We start from the raw sequence: 20056 nt of genomic DNA, 5'->3' as shown, positions 1-20056 counted from the left end.
ACACGATTAGATTGCTATATCTTGTTGAACAAGAACATCCTTGACTATTAACAGAAATCAGAAAAATCCCAGGCTTCGGGGAAATAAAGTTTCCTGCCATATTGTATTGAGTTCTATTCACAAGCTTCAAAGCGAATTGTAAGGCGTTTTCACATATACCATTAACAGATGATTTATTCTTTTCATGTGTATCAGGATTTATTTAATGATATTATTCCTTTAATGATATCAGGAAAAGAAAAAAAGCAATCAGGAAATATCATGAGTGAGTGAGTGAGTGAGTATGATTTTAAGGCAGCTTTAGCAATATTCAAACAATATCACGTCGGGGGAGGCAAAACGAGGGCTTCGCACATGGTTCCCATGTTAGAAATCGAACCCGGGCCTTCGGCATGACGAGCGAACGCTTTAACCACTCGGATACCCCATCGCCCAGCGTTGTGTGGTATACAGGTTATAAGCTATATAAAGGATTTATGTGAATGAGTAAAACCATACTCACTCACTCATCACACAAGGATGGATAGGTGCTCATAATTTCAGTCATTTTTCAAGTAATTTTTTACCACATGGCTCAGTTTTCATTTTAAAAGGAGTGAGTGAGTTAGTTGGGTTTAACGCCGCTTTTAACAGTATTCCAGTTATATCACGGCGTGTCAGCTTAATGTGGGAGGAAAGCCCGAAGTGATGCAGGTCTCAGACGTTTACCACTTCGGTGAAACCCACGAGCACGGGTATGGTGCTGACAAACCTAGAAACATAATACTGCAGCGTTAGAAATTGGCACTAGTCCTATAGTCCTTGCCAAACCGCCCAATGGTAAAGGTATCATAAGGACTAGAAGAAATTTGCCATTTTTAAGGGTTTTGCTATATGTTATCATTATAAGGACTAGTGGACGAAAACTGTTAGTTTCTAACCCTGAATAGGGGCGAACCGAAATTCGAACACACAATCATAGATTTCTGGCGTGACCAAGGGACGCAACTCTGCACAGCGAATTGCGGCGCTTTAGACGACTGGACCACCCGTGCCGTTAAAGGATTTATGCAAACACATACAGGCCATTGAACCCGTAAGACAGGGAAACAATTTGTAATTTTTTAAAATCACAAGGTAAATTTTTCAAGCTCTCCGGGTGATATAGATTTAACCATCTCGGCTAACGCCTAGAGCGTTGAAATCCATTGGACCCCTGAGGGCGTCGCTAAGAGATATACTTAGAGCGGCACACGTGGGGAAGGATGCCTGGTTAGATTGGGCCCCCGGCAGCATATGTTTGTCGTGTGAGGCAGAATGGGTCGTGGTCAACTGTCATATTAATAACTAACGCTTAATACAACATTCTGACACTCTCTCATCCTTTACAAATGATGTCTGTCTCCGATACCGTATGTAAAGGACTTAATGATTGATTATACAGCAGCTGTAGCCCGAATGACCCCGAAGTCAGCAGGTTCATATTCAAGGCAATCTTTCATTTCCGAATTGATCAGGACAATAAATTTCCAATGAACAGGTTTGTATTGTTTATGTGATCCCATCCGAGTCGAGTGAGTTGGGTTTAACGCCCCTTGAGCGGTGTTGCAGTTATATCACGGCGTGTGAGCTTGATCTGGAAAAATAGCCTACGGTGATTAAGATCCTTGATGTACACCACTTGGGTGGAACCCATGAGCACCGTATGGTGTTCGTAAACCTAGATACAAACTCAAGGCGGTCCGGGTCCCGAGCCCGCGAGGGGGCACGGGTGGCCCAGTCGTCTAAGGCGCCGCGATTCGCTGTGCAGAGTTGCGCCCCTTAGACACGACAGAAACCTATGATTCGAATCCCGGTTCGCCCCAATTATGTTTCTAGGTTTGTCAGCACCATACCCGTGCTCGTGGGTTCCACCGAAGTGATAAACGTCTGAGACCTGCATCACTTCGGGCTTTCCTCCCACATTAAGCTGACACGCCGTGATATAACTGGTATACTGTTAAAAGCGGCGTTAAACCCAACTCACTCACTCACTCGAGCCCACGATTTCGGGACGCTGAAGCGGCTCAACTCTGCACAGCGACATGCACCGCCTTGTATGACTTGACCACCCCCATCAAACATCAAAACATGTGGAACGATGTAGCTTTCGCTGAATGTTTGATCTGTTTTTTTATTTAGATTTCAGAGGGTGTCATCGCTTGTCTTATTGACTGGCACACATTCAATGAAACTACTTTATAAAAACAAATGATACATTTCAAAATTCCTTTGGCGTTCGTAAGTAAACGCGAAGTGACGACCGGGGCTAAAACGGACAGGTGTTTATTTCGCTCAGAAGGTGCTTATGTCAATACCACTGTTAAAGCCGACCACAAATACGCCCTCCGCTCTTTAAAGCTGTTATTAACAAGAGCTAACAACGTGTCAATGATTGTTTTGACACTTCTTAAAATGGTTCTGCAATCGCATTTAACTTTTTTTTAAGCCCATGACAAGCTTCAAGAATCCTCATTTATGTCTATTTGTGTCTTGGCAATTACTGAAATCGCGCAAAACGGCAAGCGCGTATGAGTAATTGTAGGTGTTTTCATTATTTTATGTTAGTATGTAAAGGAGTTATAGGTATGTTTATTATAAGGGTTGATTATACACCAATAAGGATATGATAAGGATAGCCATTGTCTTCAATTCTGTGTTCATTTCCTTGACATGCTGCCAGGTGATAGTAATAAATAGCCCACAGTTGAGACAGAGTTCAAAGTCCCATGCAAAGAAACAAGAAGACAAATAAGGAATAGAATTTATGGATGTCAACTTCTTTATTATGAGGAACACATCGTTGATACTTTCTCCTTCGTCGTGTGAATAAAAGCCATGAGGCAGAGAACATATATATGTACATGTAAGAACAACAACAGTAATAAGATAAAAAAAGGTGGAAACTAAAAGATAAACCAACAGTTAAATGGCGCTGATAGGTGATTAGCAATGGACAAATGGAAACCAACACTTAACAGTTAATTAGCGCTGATAGTTGATAGCGAAGGACAAATGGAAGCCATGAGTTACATCATCATTGACTGGTCACCCGAGGAAGGAGTAAGTATGTACCCCGAAACGTTGTGTTCCTCATAATAAAGAAGTTGACATCCATAAATTCTCTTCCTTATGTGTATCACTTTTAAGTGCTATTCCAGGACCAAATAATCGATGTATTCCACTGAATGTTGCTAAACTGAGGAGCGAAAGAAACTATACATCTCAGTTGATTTATCATATGCTTTCTTTTCATTTGAAAATATCTTAAGTTCACGATATTATATCTAAACAATGAACTGTATTGGCGCTTAGTCAGCACTCCAAGAAAACTATTACATGTTTTTAAAAAAAATATTTTTTTAACTCATTTAAAACTTTTAAAGATGACAAAATAATCGCATAAAACACATCTGCTGATGGGTATCTTGGACATCGCATCTTTGAAAACCAATAAATTCGCTTTTATCGACGGAAATTTACAACATTTCCTATATGGTTGGGGTCTTGTGGTTTCAAATTAATTTCTTATCACGGTCTTCAAATTACCCAGCCAAAGATTACATTTTACAAAATGTTGCAGGAATAAGAGATGGTGAAATAGACATGATCAAATTTAACAACAGTTCTTTCCACTTACAATTACGTAAAAAACAAATTCGGTGTACTTTCTTTACCCGACAGTTAATATATAAAAAGAACCGTAGGGGTTGCATGGTTCTAACTGGAGGGCGTATTTTAAGTTCATAGGCAATTAAAAAAAAGTTATACGAATCACGAACATAATAAAATATATTATTTAATTGAATAAATTTGAAAGTCTTCGAAATAGCAATAACATTTACCCCCAACATATTTGTAATGAAAACAATAAAGCTGCAAAAATAACCTAACGCTCTTTTTATGTCCCTTCATTGCGTCAGGGGAGGTAACTCTCATTTCTCCCCAGGCTGTAAACGAGGAAGTAAATTCCATTTAGGAAGTGATCAGTTGCATTTGACAGCAAGATTGTCAGGTAATGTATTGCTTGCAGTTGATTAGTACGATCAATAGTCCTTCATTTCGTAATCCCCCATCCCAATCAGCGTGTTCCTTGCTAGGAGGCAGACACACCTCTCATGTCTTAGGTTGGAGCAGATTAGCTGGATTTTCGTAGCCATTTGTTGACTTGCTAATCCGTGAGAGAGTCGGTTTCGTCACGAGTGACAACCGCAAAAATTTAGTGTCAAACTGTCCGAGTACAAACGTTGCTGGACATTGTAAAAATACTCCCTTTTCGTGCCGAATCCACAGTTACAGTTGCGAGGTTTAACGTTTTTTAACTGAGTAGTTTGGGGGAGTCGAAGTTTCGACTGCGTTCCAGTTCATTTTCAACACGAACGCCGTTGTCAACAGGATAGTTTCACTATGCACGAGCGGAGCGGTACTAAGAAAAAAAATCGGAGATCATTCATGGATACTATTATGCCGACTTATGGTAAGTAACAGAATTAAAAACTTTACCATTGGTCATAATCAAATATAACAGGAGTAGTTTGTAGTTTGATTGAAGTAATTAGTAAAACAAAAACATTTTTTTTTGTGCTTGCCGAGTGACATTTATGTTGTTTATCAATCTGGCGGTTACACAAAACAATGTCAAAATTTTACACAGGGTACATGTAATGTTCTAGACCTTGACTTAAATTGTTCACCAGTCCATGCCGGTGATTCATCAGACCGTGGAAATAGTCCCTTGTGATGCAGTACAATGTTTATCATTGTGGCTACTGGTGCTACAGTACAATGTTTATTACTGTAGCCAGTGTAGGCTCCTATACAACGAGACCTATGTCAGAGCTGTGTTAGAATTGGTCTTCAGCAGCCGATGCTTGTGGTAAGAGGCGACTAATGGGATTGGGAAGTCATGCTCTCTGACTTGCTTGATGCATATCAGCCTATCCCAATTGTGTAAATTGATGGTCTTGATATCAATCACATGATTGTCTGGTCCAGATTCGAGTCTGTTCTATTGCTGAGTGAGGTATTAAACAACAAAAAATATTAGTAAAATGAATATCACAGTGGCTAATGTAGGCCTACTGTAGGCCTACTGCAGACTTCAAAGTGAGTGAGTAAATGTTGTTTATCGCTACAGTCAGCATTATCTGTAAATAATAATCAAGTCTGGACCACGCAAACCAGTGACAAAAAGTGTGAGCATCAGTCAACACAATCAGTGCACATTGACACATTATCAGCCAAGTCGAGGGGCCACCCAATCCGTAACCCCCCCCCCCACCCCCCCGACAGTTTTTCTGCGGGGAATTAAAAGCCTGTGCCTGTTCTTTCCTACCAGTGTCCAAACTAACCGCCTGCGCCTGGCTGGTGACTTTTCTGTGGGGCTGCATGACATTTGCCTCCCCCTCTCGACTGTCTGCCAGATCATTTGAAGACTACTTACATCCTCTGTATTCCTCTTAGGTTCTCAAGTAATTGTTTGCATTATTTGAACTGAATCAAGACATGATTTGTTTCTAATGTTTCATGATTTGTCTCATACTGTCGTCGGCCATCCGTTTATAATGGTGGATTAAAGGGGGTAGCTACGCTTTCATTTGTCATTCAAGTCTGAATTTTGGTGTATTTGGATTGATATTAAGGCACATAATCAGAAATACTTATGGTCTTGAAAACAGAATACAAGGATACATTGAAATTCAATATTGTCTGAATGTGGGCAGGTAACTTTGAAGTTGTAAGAGGCGTCTAGAATAGGTCTTCAGCAGCCCATGTTTGTTGTAAGGGGCGACTAGAATAGGTCTTCAGCAACCCATGTTTGTTGTAAGAGGCGACTAGAATAGGTCTTAAGCATGGCGAGCGATCAATACTTGCCTTAATAAGCAACTATCGGGATCAGGTGGTCAGGCTCGCTGACTTGGCTGATGCATTTCATTGTATCCCAATTTTGTGGATCGATGCTCATGATGCCAATCACTGGATTCTCTGGTCCAGACTCAATTATTTACAGACTGCTGTCAAATAGCTGGATTATTTTTGAGTCAGTGTTAAACAACACACAAACAAAATTTTATTTATGCTCCAGAATTAAACAACAAACAAACAACAAAATATACATGATTGTTTTTACGAAGAATAGTGCTGTTAATAAGGAAATGAAATGATGAGATAGGCAAGCTTAGGGAATAGGCATCTTTAGATACAACACTTTTGAGAAAAGAGAAGGATACCAGTGTTTGTAAACAAGATATTGGTATGCATGGTATGTGTGACAATAATATTCCGTCCGTGGAAATGCCAGGTAGCAATAGGTCAGTAATCTATACTTGTCATAATTGGCGACTTACTTGATCTAGTGGTCTGACTCGGTGACTTGTGCGTCATCGTACCTTGCCGGCATGGAACTTTGTACATAATACCAATCACTGGTTTGACTGGTCCAAACTCGATTATTTGCAGTCTGCTGTCATACAGCTGGCAAATTGATGTCGGCAGCGTTAAACAACAAACAAGCTTACACCAATTTGACTTCGATACATGCAATAGCCTCTACCGAGCATGTCTGCTTTAGCACAGAAAAGTCGGCTTGAAAGCGCAAGGGTGGAATCTACACTTTAATAGTTGTTTTTTTCAACTCAACTTTCGTGCATGTGTGTCTGGTCTTCTAAGACACAGTAGTTCGATAATAATAATAATAATAATAATAATAATGATAAAAAAAAAAAATGAAATAATAATGAGTCCATTTGTATGGCGCCAAACTCCATACCAGCTCGTGTGCTAATGGCGCTTACATTATTACCCCAGTCAATGGATCAGAGTGCACTCGATTTTCATTCTCAGCTCCCTGGGGAGTATACAACCCAAGCTGCCTGTGAGGCGCTAGAAGGTTAACAGCCACATTACCATCTCATCCTACCGGGTACCCACTCACTGCTGGGTGAACAGAGCCACATTTCGAACAAAGTCACTTGCCAAAAGAGACACCACATGTGGTACATGTGCTTCGGTGTGGGGCAGGAAGTCACACTCAACGTGGTCACCCATCCAACTACTCTCCGAGACCGACGTTGCTTTACTTCACCTGATGAGTGATCTGTGCGCTGTGATATGATGATGATGTTTGTTGTTTAACGCCGCACTCTGCAATATTCCAGCGATGTGACGGAGGTCTGTAAATAATCGAGTCTGGACCAGACAATCCAGTGATTGACATCATGAGCATCGATCAACGCAATTTGGATTCAATGACATGTATCAACCAAGTCAGTGAGCCTGACCACCCGACCCCATTAGTCGGCTCTTACAACAAGCTTCGGTTGCTTGAGATCAATTCTAACACAGGTCTTGCTGTATAGGGCCTACATTAGCGAAAGTAATAAAAATTGTACTATAGCACTAGTACGTGGTAGCTACAGTGAAGACAATTGTACTGTAGCACTAGTACGTAGTAGCTTCAGTGAAGACAATTGTACTGTAGCACTAGTACGTAGTAGCTTCAGTGAAGACAATTGTACTATATCACTAGTACGTAGTAGCTTCAGTGAAGACAATTGTACTGTAGCACTAGTACGTTGTAGCTTCAGTGAAGACAATTGTACTGTAGCACTAGTACGTAGTAGCTTTAGTGAAGACAATTGTACTGTAGCACTAGTACGTAGTAGCTTCAGTGAAGACAATTGTACTGTAGCACTAGTACGTAGCAGCTTCAGTGAAGACAATTGTACTGTAGCACTAGTACGTAGTAGCTTCAGTGAAGACAATTGTACTGTAGCACTAGTATGTTGTAGCTTCAGTGAAGACAATTGTACTGTAGCACTAGTACGTAGTAGCTTCAGTGAAGACAATTGTACTATAGCACTAGTACGTAGTAGCTTCAGTGAAGACAATTGTACTATAGCACTAGTACGTAGTAGCTGCAGTGAAGACAATTGTACTGTAGCACTAGTACGTAGTAGCTTCAGTGAAGACAATTGTACTATAGCACTAGTACGTAGTAGCTGCAGTGAAGACAATTGTACTGTAGCACTAGTACGTAGTAGCTGCAGTGAAGACAATTGTACTATAGCACTAGTACGTAGTAGCTTCAGTGAAGACAATTGTACTGTAGCACTTGTACGTAGTAGCTGCAGTGAAGACAATTGTACTGTAGCACTAGTACGTAGTAGCTGCAGTGAAGACAATTGTACTGTAGCACTAGTACGTAGTAGCTTCAGTGAAGACAATTGTACTGTAGCACTAGTACGTAGTAGCTTCAGTGAAGACAATTGTACTGTAGCACTTGTACGTAGTAGCTGCAGTGAAGACAATTGTACTGTAGCAATAGTACGTAGTAGCTGCAGTGAAGACAATTGTACTGTAGCACTAGTACGTAGCAGCTTCAGTGAAGACAATTGTACTGTAGCAATAGTACGTAGTAGCTGCAGTGAAGACAATTGTACTGTAGCACTAGTACGTGGTAGCTGCAGTGAAGACAATTGTACTGTAGCACTTGTACGTAGTAGCTGCAGTGAAGACAATTGTACTGTAGCACTAGTACGTAGTAGCTGCAGTGAAGACAATTGTACTGTAGCAATAGTACGTAGTAGCTGCAGTGAAGACAATTGTACTGTAGCACTAGTACGTAGCAGCTTCAGTGAAGACAATTGTACTGTAGCAATAGTACGTAGTAGCTGCAGTGAAGACAATTGTACTGTAGCACTAGTACGTGGTAGCTGCAGTGAAGACAATTGTACTGTAGCACTTGTACGTAGTAGCTGCAGTGAAGACAATTGTACTGTAGCACTAGTACGTAGTAGCTGCAGTGAAGACAATTGTACTGTAGCACTAGTACGTAGTAGCTGCAGTGAAGACAATTGTACTGTAGCACTAGTACGTAGTAGCTTCAGTGAAGACAATTGTACTGTAGCACTTGTACGTGGTAGCTGCAGTGAAGACAATTGTACTGTAGCACTAGTACGTAGTAGCTTCAGTGAAGACAATTGTACTGTAGCACTTGTACGTAGTAGCTGCAGTGAAGACAATTGTACTATAGCACTAGTACGTAGTAGCTGCAGTGAAGACAATTGTACTGTAGCACTAGTACGTAGCAGCTTCAGTGAAGACAATTGTACTGTAGCACTAGTACGTTGTAGCTTTAGTGAAGACAATTGTACTGTAGCACTAGTACGTAGTAGCTTCAGTGAAGACAATTGTACTGTAGCACTAGTACGTAGTAGCTTCAGTGAAGACAATTGTACTGTAGCACTAGTACGTAGCAGCTTCAGTGAAGACAATTGTACTGTAGCACTAGTACGTAGTAGCTTCAGTGAAGACAATTGTACTGTAGCACTAGTACGTAGTAGCTTCAGTGAAGACAATTGTACTGTAGCACTAGTACGTAGTAGCTGCAGTGAAGACAATTGTACTATAGCACTAGTACGTAGTAGCTTCAGTGAAGACAATTGTACTGTAGCACTAGTACGTAGTAGCTGCAGTGAAGACAATTGTACTGTAGCACTAGTACGTAGTAGCTTCAGTGAAGACAATTGTACTGTAGCACTAGTACGTGGTAGCTACAGTGAAGACAATTGTACTGTAGCACTAGTACGTAGTAGCTTCAGTGAAGACAATTGTACTGTAGCACCAGTAGCCACAATGATAAACATTTACTGCAGCACAAACCAAAAAAAACCAAACTCACACACTCTCACTTCTTACATGTATATTCTTACGACAACTGGTTGTTCCTTTAATCATGTTTAAGATGCTGCGCCCCTCATGGTTTATGCTCCCTGCTGTGTATTATTGTACGATAAACAACTCCCACTCATCGCTTTTTTCTTAAAAATAATATTCCTAAGGAAGAGAATTTATTGATTCAAATTCAAATTCAAATTACGCATTGATGTAGCGCTACCTTTCATTGATGTTCTTTATAATGAGGAACAAAACGAGACCCGTAAATTATTTTCCTTATGTGTTTCACCTATAAATGCAATTCAAAGTCTTGATTTAATATTTCCATGACAACAGACAAGAGATTTTGATTTTTCACAATGACTAATAACATTCTCTACTAAATAATATTTAAGTGTCAACATTATCGTGACTATTGTCAAGCGTTTCTATTTGCTATAGCAACCCAGTTAGCCTGTTACATGATCCAGTAATTGATTTTCTTGGGATTATTCTGATAAGTCTGCCAGTGAGAACCTTCCTCATGGGGTCTGTGAATACTGAAAGTGTCATTTCTGTTGCTAAGTTGATGAAGAATATCTGTCATAAAATGTCTGACTTACCGTATTCAAAGTAAGGCGCTCTCAAAATTAGAAATAGGGGGCTCTTATTAGAATATTATTTTGGTGGAAAAAAACAGAATTGAACGATAAAGTTCATGGTTTATGCTGACAGCCTGAGATGTTTAGATACTACAGATATATTTTTCCAGAATTTAATTGCCCATAATTAAGGGTGCATATAGCACACGAGTGCCTGTTATATGCGAGTAAATAAGTCTTGTGTACATTGATCAATCGGAAGGGGTGCTAATTGGGATTGTTCACTGGCCAATATATTAGCAAATATCGCCATGGGCGCTTATTAGAGCGGGGTGTTTATTACTTCGAATACGGTATGTGTCTGCCCTTTGGATATGTTTGATCGTCCTCGTTGTGTATGGAATAGTTACACCACAGTTTTGCTAAGTCTGCTCTCCTCATCATCCAGACCTGTCAACCCCTCATCATGAGATTTGACTTTAAAGGGCAGATTTTTAAAATAATGAAGATAAGAAGATAATTTTTAAGTTTTATATTAAAATATTTTAAAACAATAAATAATTTTCGTACAGCTTGCTTAAATTCTGTTGGCATTTTCCTCCTCCAAGAATACACCTAGCACAATCTACCCATACTACTTTTGTTCAAAAATCATCTCAGATAAACAAAAGCAGATTTTGAAAACAAAAGATATGTAGCTTGACCAGTTGACGACATGTTCAATCTGACCAATTGTTAGGGTTCGTCATGATGCAGGTTATCTGAGTATTTGGTGCAATTTTAGTAACAAAATAAGACAAAGAAATATTAAGTTCATTTATTGTGACGCAACATGATTGCCCCTAATTTCTTTCAGATATATTGTGTTTTTTTTGTGTGCGTTAGTCTGTTAATTTCACTTCATAAATGTCCTAGAAATGTTCACGTTATTACATTTCCAAGAAATGTATGCCATATTTAGAAGTACTTTTACGTTTTACATGACTCATGTTAATTGGTTTAGGGTAGCCACACCTTTCTGTTGCGGACGACAGAACTACCAATTCTGTATATAAAATTCACAAATAGGGTTTACTGACTTATCTTAGTCCAGTATCCACCCTTGCTAAATTAGGCTGGAATTCCGTGGGTCGATTTTAGCGCCACTAGTGGCTATTACTAGTTATGTCCCTCCTATTGACAATCAGATTTCACCTACCACATTATTTGTATTCGCTTCAAACAAAATGGTGGCGCCCAGTCAAAACGATCTGATTGATGATCAATATCTATTTTGTAATAAACAGGTCTTACCTTGCGAGGTGCATCAAATAATATGTGCATCAAAAATATCTGTTGATTCCAAGTTGGCGGTACACATGCTTTTCAAATCAACCGATATCTGCACAGCAGTTTATGAACAGTATGTTGTTTCTGTTACGCAATTTTGATTGGATTATGCATAGACTCATCTGTCCAGCAAAAACATAACTCCATAATTTCAGTTCGGCAAGGGTGGAACCTGGACTTTAATAGTCGGTTAACTCCCTTGCCTCGGGAAGATGACAAATAAACTGAATAAAGTATTCATTCATGTGACTCAGTCATATAATTTCCATCCCTAATTTGCCTTATACACCCCATCTTCCCTAGGCAAGAGAGTTAACTCACTTTAAAAGTCCAGTTTCCGCCCTTGCAGAACTTGGCTGGAATGTAGCGCCACCAGTGGTTATTATGAGTTATATCCCTTCTAAGCCTCTTCTATGGACCAATCCGATTCCATCACTTGCATGTGTTTCAAACAAAATGGCGGCGCCCAGTCAAGACGATCTGATCAATAATCAAGATCTATGTTGTGATGAAACGGGTTTACATCGTAAACTGCAATCGACCGCAATCTGCGCGACAGTTTACGACCCGGATTTCGATTTTGTTGCACTGTTTTGATTGGACTATGCATAGACTCGTTAGTCCAGCCAAATTCTAACTCCATAATACCAACCTAGTTCGGCAAGGATGGAAACTGGACTTTTATAGTCAGTTAACTCACTTGCCTCGGGAAGATGTATACGCCCTGATGGCATCTGTATCAGCAGATAATTGAAACTGATTATTCTCGGGCGTGTATATTAGTAAGTAGTTTGCGTTCTTTTGACACTTCCTCAACATAGTGAGTCATACAACTCTGTAAGCAGATAAGATCCGACACCACGTCATGGTGTATCCACGTCAACATGCTACACCTATTGCTAATATCTTGCATGTATTCCGGCATTCACACACGGCATAACTTGATTTTCAAATTGATGTCACATACATCAGGTCATATAAAATGTCATGACTGGGTCATCGATGATGAGGTTGCATAGTGCAAATAAATTCCCTTATCCAATCACTGGAGATTTCTCCACTTACACGCCTCTTCTGTGTTCTAGTGATAGAACGTTCATCCAGGAAGTAGAAATTTTGTGGTTTGATCCCCTGACTGTGTCATACCAAAAGATAGGGGGGTTGGTGGATTGAGTGTGTGGGGTGGGGTGGGGTTCTGTATAGGGGTGTGTGGGTGTGTTTGTTTGGGTGGTGTAGTTATATACATTCATACATTCAGAACTGTTAGCAGCTGAAAGGGTATGCAATGGCATATTAAGAGTAGATGTGTAATACAACTTCTTAATTAACTCCTTTGATGATAATTTCAACAAAATGACATTATGGTCTTAACAAAATTTGCCATATCACACAACCAGGGAGTTTATCTAGGATTCCAAACTAGGCAACCGAACTGGAAAGAAAACATTAATTTGCTCAAAAATAGAATTTTTTAAAGTTCTTTTTTAAAGGTATTTTAAAATTGCATTCATGCGATAAGATAAGACTAGACAGTCCTCTTTCTTGTGTCTATTGCCAGTAAAATACTAAGACCTCTACATCATTTTAAATATAATCTGATATTAACATGAATTTTCCAAATTGCTGATATTTTCTGCACTGGAAATCCATCACTGTGTTGTGCTTTCTGATGGGGCTTGTGAAGGCCGGCATCAGACTTTAGCAGAACACTATGAAGCCGTGAGTGTGAAGTCGTGAATAGCAGCCATTTGTTAGTGACCAGAGGATGTCAGATAGGTGAGGTGTGGTGAAGTTGGGTTTAACATCGCGTCCAAGATTATTGCACTTATATAGCGACGTGCATGCACGCGTGTGTGTGTGTGTGGCTGCTTGTACTAGTCCGGACTGATGCCGATTTATAGTGCTAGCCTGCTGAGATACCATGCCGCAGTAACATGAATGCCCCACTCAGACACAGTATACTGACTCCGAGCCGACCAGTCCTTGTTTAAGCCCCTTAATGCCGAGCGCCAGACAGGGTAACCTCAAGTACCATCTTTTAACGTCTTTTGGTATGACGCGGCCGGGGATCGAGGCGGGGGCAGTCTGGATGTCAGATAGTAAATCAGAGCAGCACAAGCTACGATTTCGCTGACTGTAATAATTTGTTTTTGGCCATGATGTTTTAATTGTCGGATAGTCAAGATATAGATCGTTCTGCCCAAGGGAAATGACAGCTGATTGATTGCTAATTGATTTGTATTCAGCAAAGGCGTCACAATTTCTGTACAGAGTGCAACTGACTCAATGTGCTGTAATGATTCACTGAAGTGTAAATTGTTGAAATTGGTTGTGTCACTATATCTTATCATCATGAGGTTGTGTGGACATTAAATGATTCATTGATATATTTGGGTCATGTATTATTGGTATGAAAATAAATTGTCATGTTTACTGAATCATATCAGTTAGATGTTTGACATGACAGACTCTATGGCCGAACTGGCTTACCACAGTTACCGGTACCTGCACAGATTTGTGTCTTAGAATTTGATAAATTGAGGGTTCTTGTCAAAGAGGGGCAGCGGGGTAGCCTAGTGGTTATAACATTCGCTCATCACTCTGAAGGCCTAGGTTCAAATCATCACAGGTCTGGTGTCCCCTGCCATGCTGGAATATTGTCATAAGCGATGTAAAAATCTCACCACCTGCACCTATTCAGGTTGCACCACCAAAATATTGGCTGTACCTTATTACCATGAATAGAAATACTGTATTTTCAGTTATATCTATATTAAATAAAGTAAAGAGAAAATCAAGATGAGAATCATCTTCTTGAGGCAAGTGAGTTAACTGACTGTAAAAGTCCCTTCTATTGGCCATCAGATTCCACCTCTCATATCGCTTGCATTTGCTTCCAACAAAATGGTGGCGCCCAGTGAAGACCATCTGATCAATAATCAAGATCTATATTGTGATAAATCAGTTTTACCCTGCAAAGTGAATCAAATCATTTGAGCACCTTGATTTAAGACATGAAAAGATTGGCAAATTATCTGTCGACACGCAGTTGGCGGTACAATGCTTTGTAAATCCTGCAATCGACTGAAATCTGCACGTTGAAATCCATAACTTTAATGAACCAGATGTCTAGTTCATTACACGATTTTGATTGGACTATGCACAGACTTGTTGGTCCATCCATAATATAACGCTAGAATTCCAGCCTAGTTCTGCAAGGGTGGAAACTGGACTTCTATAGTCAGTTAACTCCCTTGCTTTGGGAAGATGATTGAGAAGGCGCTTCAGTATTCTATTTATGGGGAAATCTGTATATGGCTTTTGACATCTTGCCATCCAGTAGACAACAAAAATAAACGTTTTGGAGTGCCTGTTTGTTGTGATTGTAACCTCATGAGTGACCATTCTAGAAGTAATTGAGAATTAATTTTGGCACAAAGTTCTTTAAGTTCCATGCATTCATCATGTTCATAGCCCCTGTGTATTTCACTGTTTTCAGAAACTTCATTTCCTGGTGTCTAGAAGATTTGCAGCCAGATCTAAAAAAATTCAGCTTTCCTCTTTTGTCAATTTTTTTGTTAAATATGACAGTTCATCAAGCTTTCTGTCTCTTGTTATAAGAGGCGACTAACGGGATTGGGTGGTCAGGCACGCTGACTTGGTTGAAGCATGTCATCGATCCCAACATTGACCTTGCATGAAACACACAGGATTGTGTACACAAACTAATTACTATAACCGTTACTTGTGCCGTATGACACTGTGACCTCTCTGACCTGCCAGAAAACGTCACACTACTGTGTACACAGCGCGTGGTCTACGTACCTGCTCATGGGCATGAGAACAGACTTGTTTACGTTTTTATTGATTTTAACCGGATACACACTATTGGAGTACACATTATTTAGTTATATAAATAAACGTGCTGCCGTGCACTTGTGGTGGAAAATGTTACCTGCACTGGGTGCATCCTGACAATAAAGGTTACCTGCACTAGCAATGTTTTACCTGCACTGGTGTAGCCTATATATAGCGAAATCAATCCCAATACTTTAATATTGATTTTGCCGAAACTAATCTTTCACATGTCTAAGGTTAGTCAAAATCCATAATCCAAACGGCCTTCTATTTGTTTTTAGTTGGTTGACAAGACATGACAAAACAAACCTGACATAAGAAAATAGATAATTGACTTTTGACCCCCCACAATGGCTGACTCGGTTTTACAATTAGGTGAAATGAAAAAACACACAAAAGTTTTTTTACCACTGCTGTTTGTAAGAAATGGTAAAGAATATAAAAATCAATATTCTAGCCAAAAATAATCAGTGATCTTGTGATAACAATTATACTTCAGTGATGATGTGAGCTATGAGTTTTATTTTCTTTAATTTGTAGCAGTACTAGTCTAGAAGTTGAAAATTTGATCAAATATTTTGATGACCACTCATGACCTAGTTTTAGCATTTAAAAAAAATTATAATAAAAGTGTTTGGCCTAAAATATAAAAAGTTACTGTCAACATGGCATATTCTGATATTTTTTAACAGTTTTACGATGTTTCACCTACGTTAAAGAACGAGCAAAGCTATGTTAAACAATCTGTTGTCATGATATATGGCCTGTGTACAGCTGTCACGGTTGAGGAAGGAACACAATGTATACAATACCGCAACTCAGATATCAGGTTAAACATTGTTATGGCATTCGACATAAACACCATTGTTACAGTTCACAGATCTGGCATTGACGTTTATTTGTTGACCTTTAAAAGTATAAAGCAGCCTACCAGTTCTCAATGCTTATCAGATGCCCATGATGGCAACAGGATGTATTTTGAAAGAGAACTGGTAACCTTCGGCTCGATTTAGCTATATAAGACATGCACTAGTGCAACCTATCATTAGAAAGTGAAACCTAATATTTATGTCAACATGCACCAAGTGCATCTGAACTATATCTTCCACTGGTCAGAATGTGCTCGGATCATAGCAGAGAATGTGGAGTTTCAAGCAATCTTATTTAAATCAGACCTTAGTTCTCGCTACCGCTTTACAGAGCTCTGAGGACATCCCAGTAGAGGTCACGTCAGAACGACCTTTCATCTGACCAATCAGAGCGTCGCTTACCAGATCATTAAAGTGACAGTCGAAATGTGATTTCTAATCATGCATCCTCGAAAACTTTAACACGGGGTATTCCGAACGATAGTTACGGGTTTAACGACTGAATCCATACAATCTAGACTATCTATTAGCGATTCCAGAATGTTCTTTTGTTCAGGTTTAAATTTTTAATCGAGAATTTGTCAAAATATGTTTCGAAGCGTAGTCGCCAGTTTGAAAATAGTGCCTTAAAGCACGAGAAAGCTGCCTTCTGATTGGTCATTCCATTGGTCGGTCAAAGTTTGGGCAAGGTTGTCTGACGTGACCCGTAATAGGATGTCCTCAGATGTTTGTTTAGTGGTAGCGAGAACTAACATCTGATTTTAATGAGATTGAGTTTCAAGTTACATATTAACATTCCATTAACAGGCTCAGTGCTGGTCCTTATGTAGGGGGGCCCTGGGGTGGTGGATCTTAAATACAGATAACAGAGATCATATTACCAAGCAAAAAACATTGTAACAAAGTATGTAAATGTAAGAAAATTCAAATTTTTATCTGACAAACGCTTACTTTTCCACACAACATCGATCTTTGAACAGACTCAATATTTCTAAGCTTTATGCACCATACCAAACACTGATCGCGGTGTTATGTGTAATTTTTCATCGTTTTCACACACCCCCCCCCCCCACTAAAAGATAAACAACCCATAATAGTATCTCAACAGTGTTTTCAACTAAAGCAAACTACTGCTCAAAAGGAAAAATTAATTTTCGTTTGTTATAACCGTAGTTCGTTATAAGCATATGTACAGCATATATGTAAAACATGGTTGGGACCAAACAATATGTTCATTATAACTGTCATTTCTTCATAAGCATGTTCGTTATGAACATAATTTACTGTATTGTGAAAATGCCGGAATGATCTAAAAACCCTCTGCTATGAAGTGTGATTTAGTTTCTGTTCTGTGTTACATGGCTGTCGAAACCAACCTTTTTTGTGCTTGTGTCACAAAGAGATAAAAAAATAACCTCTTGAAATCCGTATGCCATGTACGGATGCCATGTACATAAATACAATACAGTCGTCTGCTTCCTTGTAGCATCTGCCCATATTTGATAGCCAGAAAAAACATGTGTATGATTTAATCTGTCACATTTGAAGCTGGCCAGACAAATTATTTTGTTCTCATCTTTTGGGATTTCTATAATCTGTACTGTGGAGTTATAGAATTGATCTCCTGTTGAAGGTAACATGGAGACAAGTTGATTTTGTCGGGTTGAAAACTTACAGACTTCTTATCTCAAATCTACCCCTTAACTTTAATTTTTAAAACTTTTGAAGTTTTGAACTGCACCCCTAACTGTGGTAACCTTAACGATGTTGATAATAATTATTTTTACCATGCTTTTTTATCTATGGGAAATTGGTCTCCTGGTTTGAAAATGTTAAAATTGTAAGTAATTATGTCTCCCGATGTTTAGGTTTATATTACATGTTTGATTGCTCATGTATGTATGGTTAACCTGAAGCAGTGCGATGTTTTTTTGAATGAACATTACACACACGATAACATTGTGTACACACAAGTACCCACCAACACAAGAAAATACTGTATAGTTCGAAGGTTTGTACAAAGAACTATTCATTTCCCACTGTGGACAAGGAAGTTAAGAAGGTTGTCATCTGCAACAAATGTGTGTACACAGTGTGTCAGCCTCCACTCTCCCATCAGGCATTGTACAAGGAAGAGTGTTTGACCTCAGGCCGATTTCCCAGCTTTGGGTAGGAATACCGTATTCAGAGCTCCAGATAAGCTGCGTAACTGCGTAAAATACGCATCAGAAATGCAGAAATACACAGTAAAATATAATCCGAGCGTATCAAATACGCAACGAACATTACAGATACGCTACAAAAATAAAACTTGTGCGTATCATCAAAATATTGTGAAGTAACCCTGCGTATTCGATTAGCAAATCAGCAACCTATTTTTAAAAAAACGGGCATTCCGTCAACCTTGCCAAACTCCACGATGACAGTTACATCATGATCATTTGCCATCACACTTTCTTGTGGAAGTATCGTGGTATTTTTGAGTCCTATAAAGCTCTCGAACCCACATGACACCAGTTTGCAGGGACTAGATGAATAGTGTTTTTTAATAGTTAACTTAAATACCCACATGTGTAAAAACTGGTGGGTAACAGAAATTTGAATACGCAGATAGAATTACTGATACCCAATGATTTTAAAATGCATGGGTAAAATACCCACAACACCAAAAGCTTATCTGGAGCTCTGCCGTATTTCACGTAATAAGCGCCCAGGGCGCTCTCAAAATTAGAAATAGGGGGCTCTTATTAGAATATTATTTTGGTGGAAAAAACAGAGTCGAAAGATAAATTTCGTGGTTTATGCTGACGGCCTGAAATGTTTAAATACGACAGATATATTTTTCCAGAATTAAATGCCCATAATTAAGGGTGCATAAAACACACAAGTGCATATTATACGCGAATAAATAAGTCTTGTGTACATTGATCACTCGGAAGGGGTGCTGATTGGGATTGTTCAATAGCCAAAATCTTAGCAAATGTCGCCGTGGGCGTCGAATATGGTAACAAGAAATAATACAAAATTTGTTGGTGTGTGTGATGTCTTGCATTCAAGTGGGTTGAACTGGCTGGGTGATATTTTAAAAAAAATATTTGGTCTTTTCTTTATCTGTCTGTGATGTCCTTTATGGATAGACAGGATGAGTTGAGAGTGGAGTTGTAGTGATAGTATGAATGGTGATGTGTCACTTTCTTCATCATATGATGGGAAGGTTTTTCGGCAGGATAAAGCCAACAGATAAAAACGATATCCTTTGGGGTGTTATGGGGATAGAGATGCAAATGTCAAAGGTCAAGTAGGGACTACTTTCAGTGTTTATAAACAAACATGGCGTTGCCCTTGTCATTCGGTGATCAAGTCAGAATTAACCATCGGGAATCTGGATAAACTACTGGGATAATTGCTATCATTATCAAAAGAACAGTCTACTATACTGAAAATCAGTGTCTTACTGTACATGCTAGGCAACTTTGGAGATATATATCGCGAAACAATTTTGCGAGGGCACTAGCCTAGCAAGATCAGTTTGCATAGGGCGGCCCTGATTATTGTCTACAGTTACCATAGAAACAAACACGTCGTAGACATCTTTTTAAACAAGGAGTATCACATGATTAATAGATTCACATGATTCACAGATTCACATAGATTCGCATGATTTATAGATTCAGATGATTCATAGATTTGCATGATTTATAGATTCATATGATTCATAGATTC

General features: G+C 39.2%; 1 protein-coding gene across 3 annotated transcripts in view; it reads left to right on the top strand.

The window, feature by feature from the left end:
* The first annotated feature begins 3967 nt into the window (after positions 1-3967).
* Positions 3968-20056, top strand: part of LOC139452067 (B-cell linker protein-like) — a 58407-nt gene continuing 42318 nt past the window's right edge. For all 3 annotated transcript variants that reach the window (XM_071233376.1, XM_071233375.1, XM_071233378.1), the window contains exon 1: positions 3968-4033. The gene's annotated coding sequence lies outside the window, so the exon portion shown is untranslated. The remainder of the gene's footprint in view (positions 4034-20056) is intronic.

This window comes from Haliotis cracherodii, unplaced genomic scaffold (genome assembly GCF_022045235.1).
Source record: "Haliotis cracherodii isolate W230 unplaced genomic scaffold, xgHalCrac1.p SCAF_9, whole genome shotgun sequence".
NCBI classification, from domain to species: Eukaryota; Metazoa; Mollusca; class Gastropoda; order Lepetellida; family Haliotidae; genus Haliotis; species Haliotis cracherodii.
The sequence above is the reverse complement of the archived record's forward strand: the minus strand, read 5'-3'. Positions and strand labels throughout refer to the sequence as shown.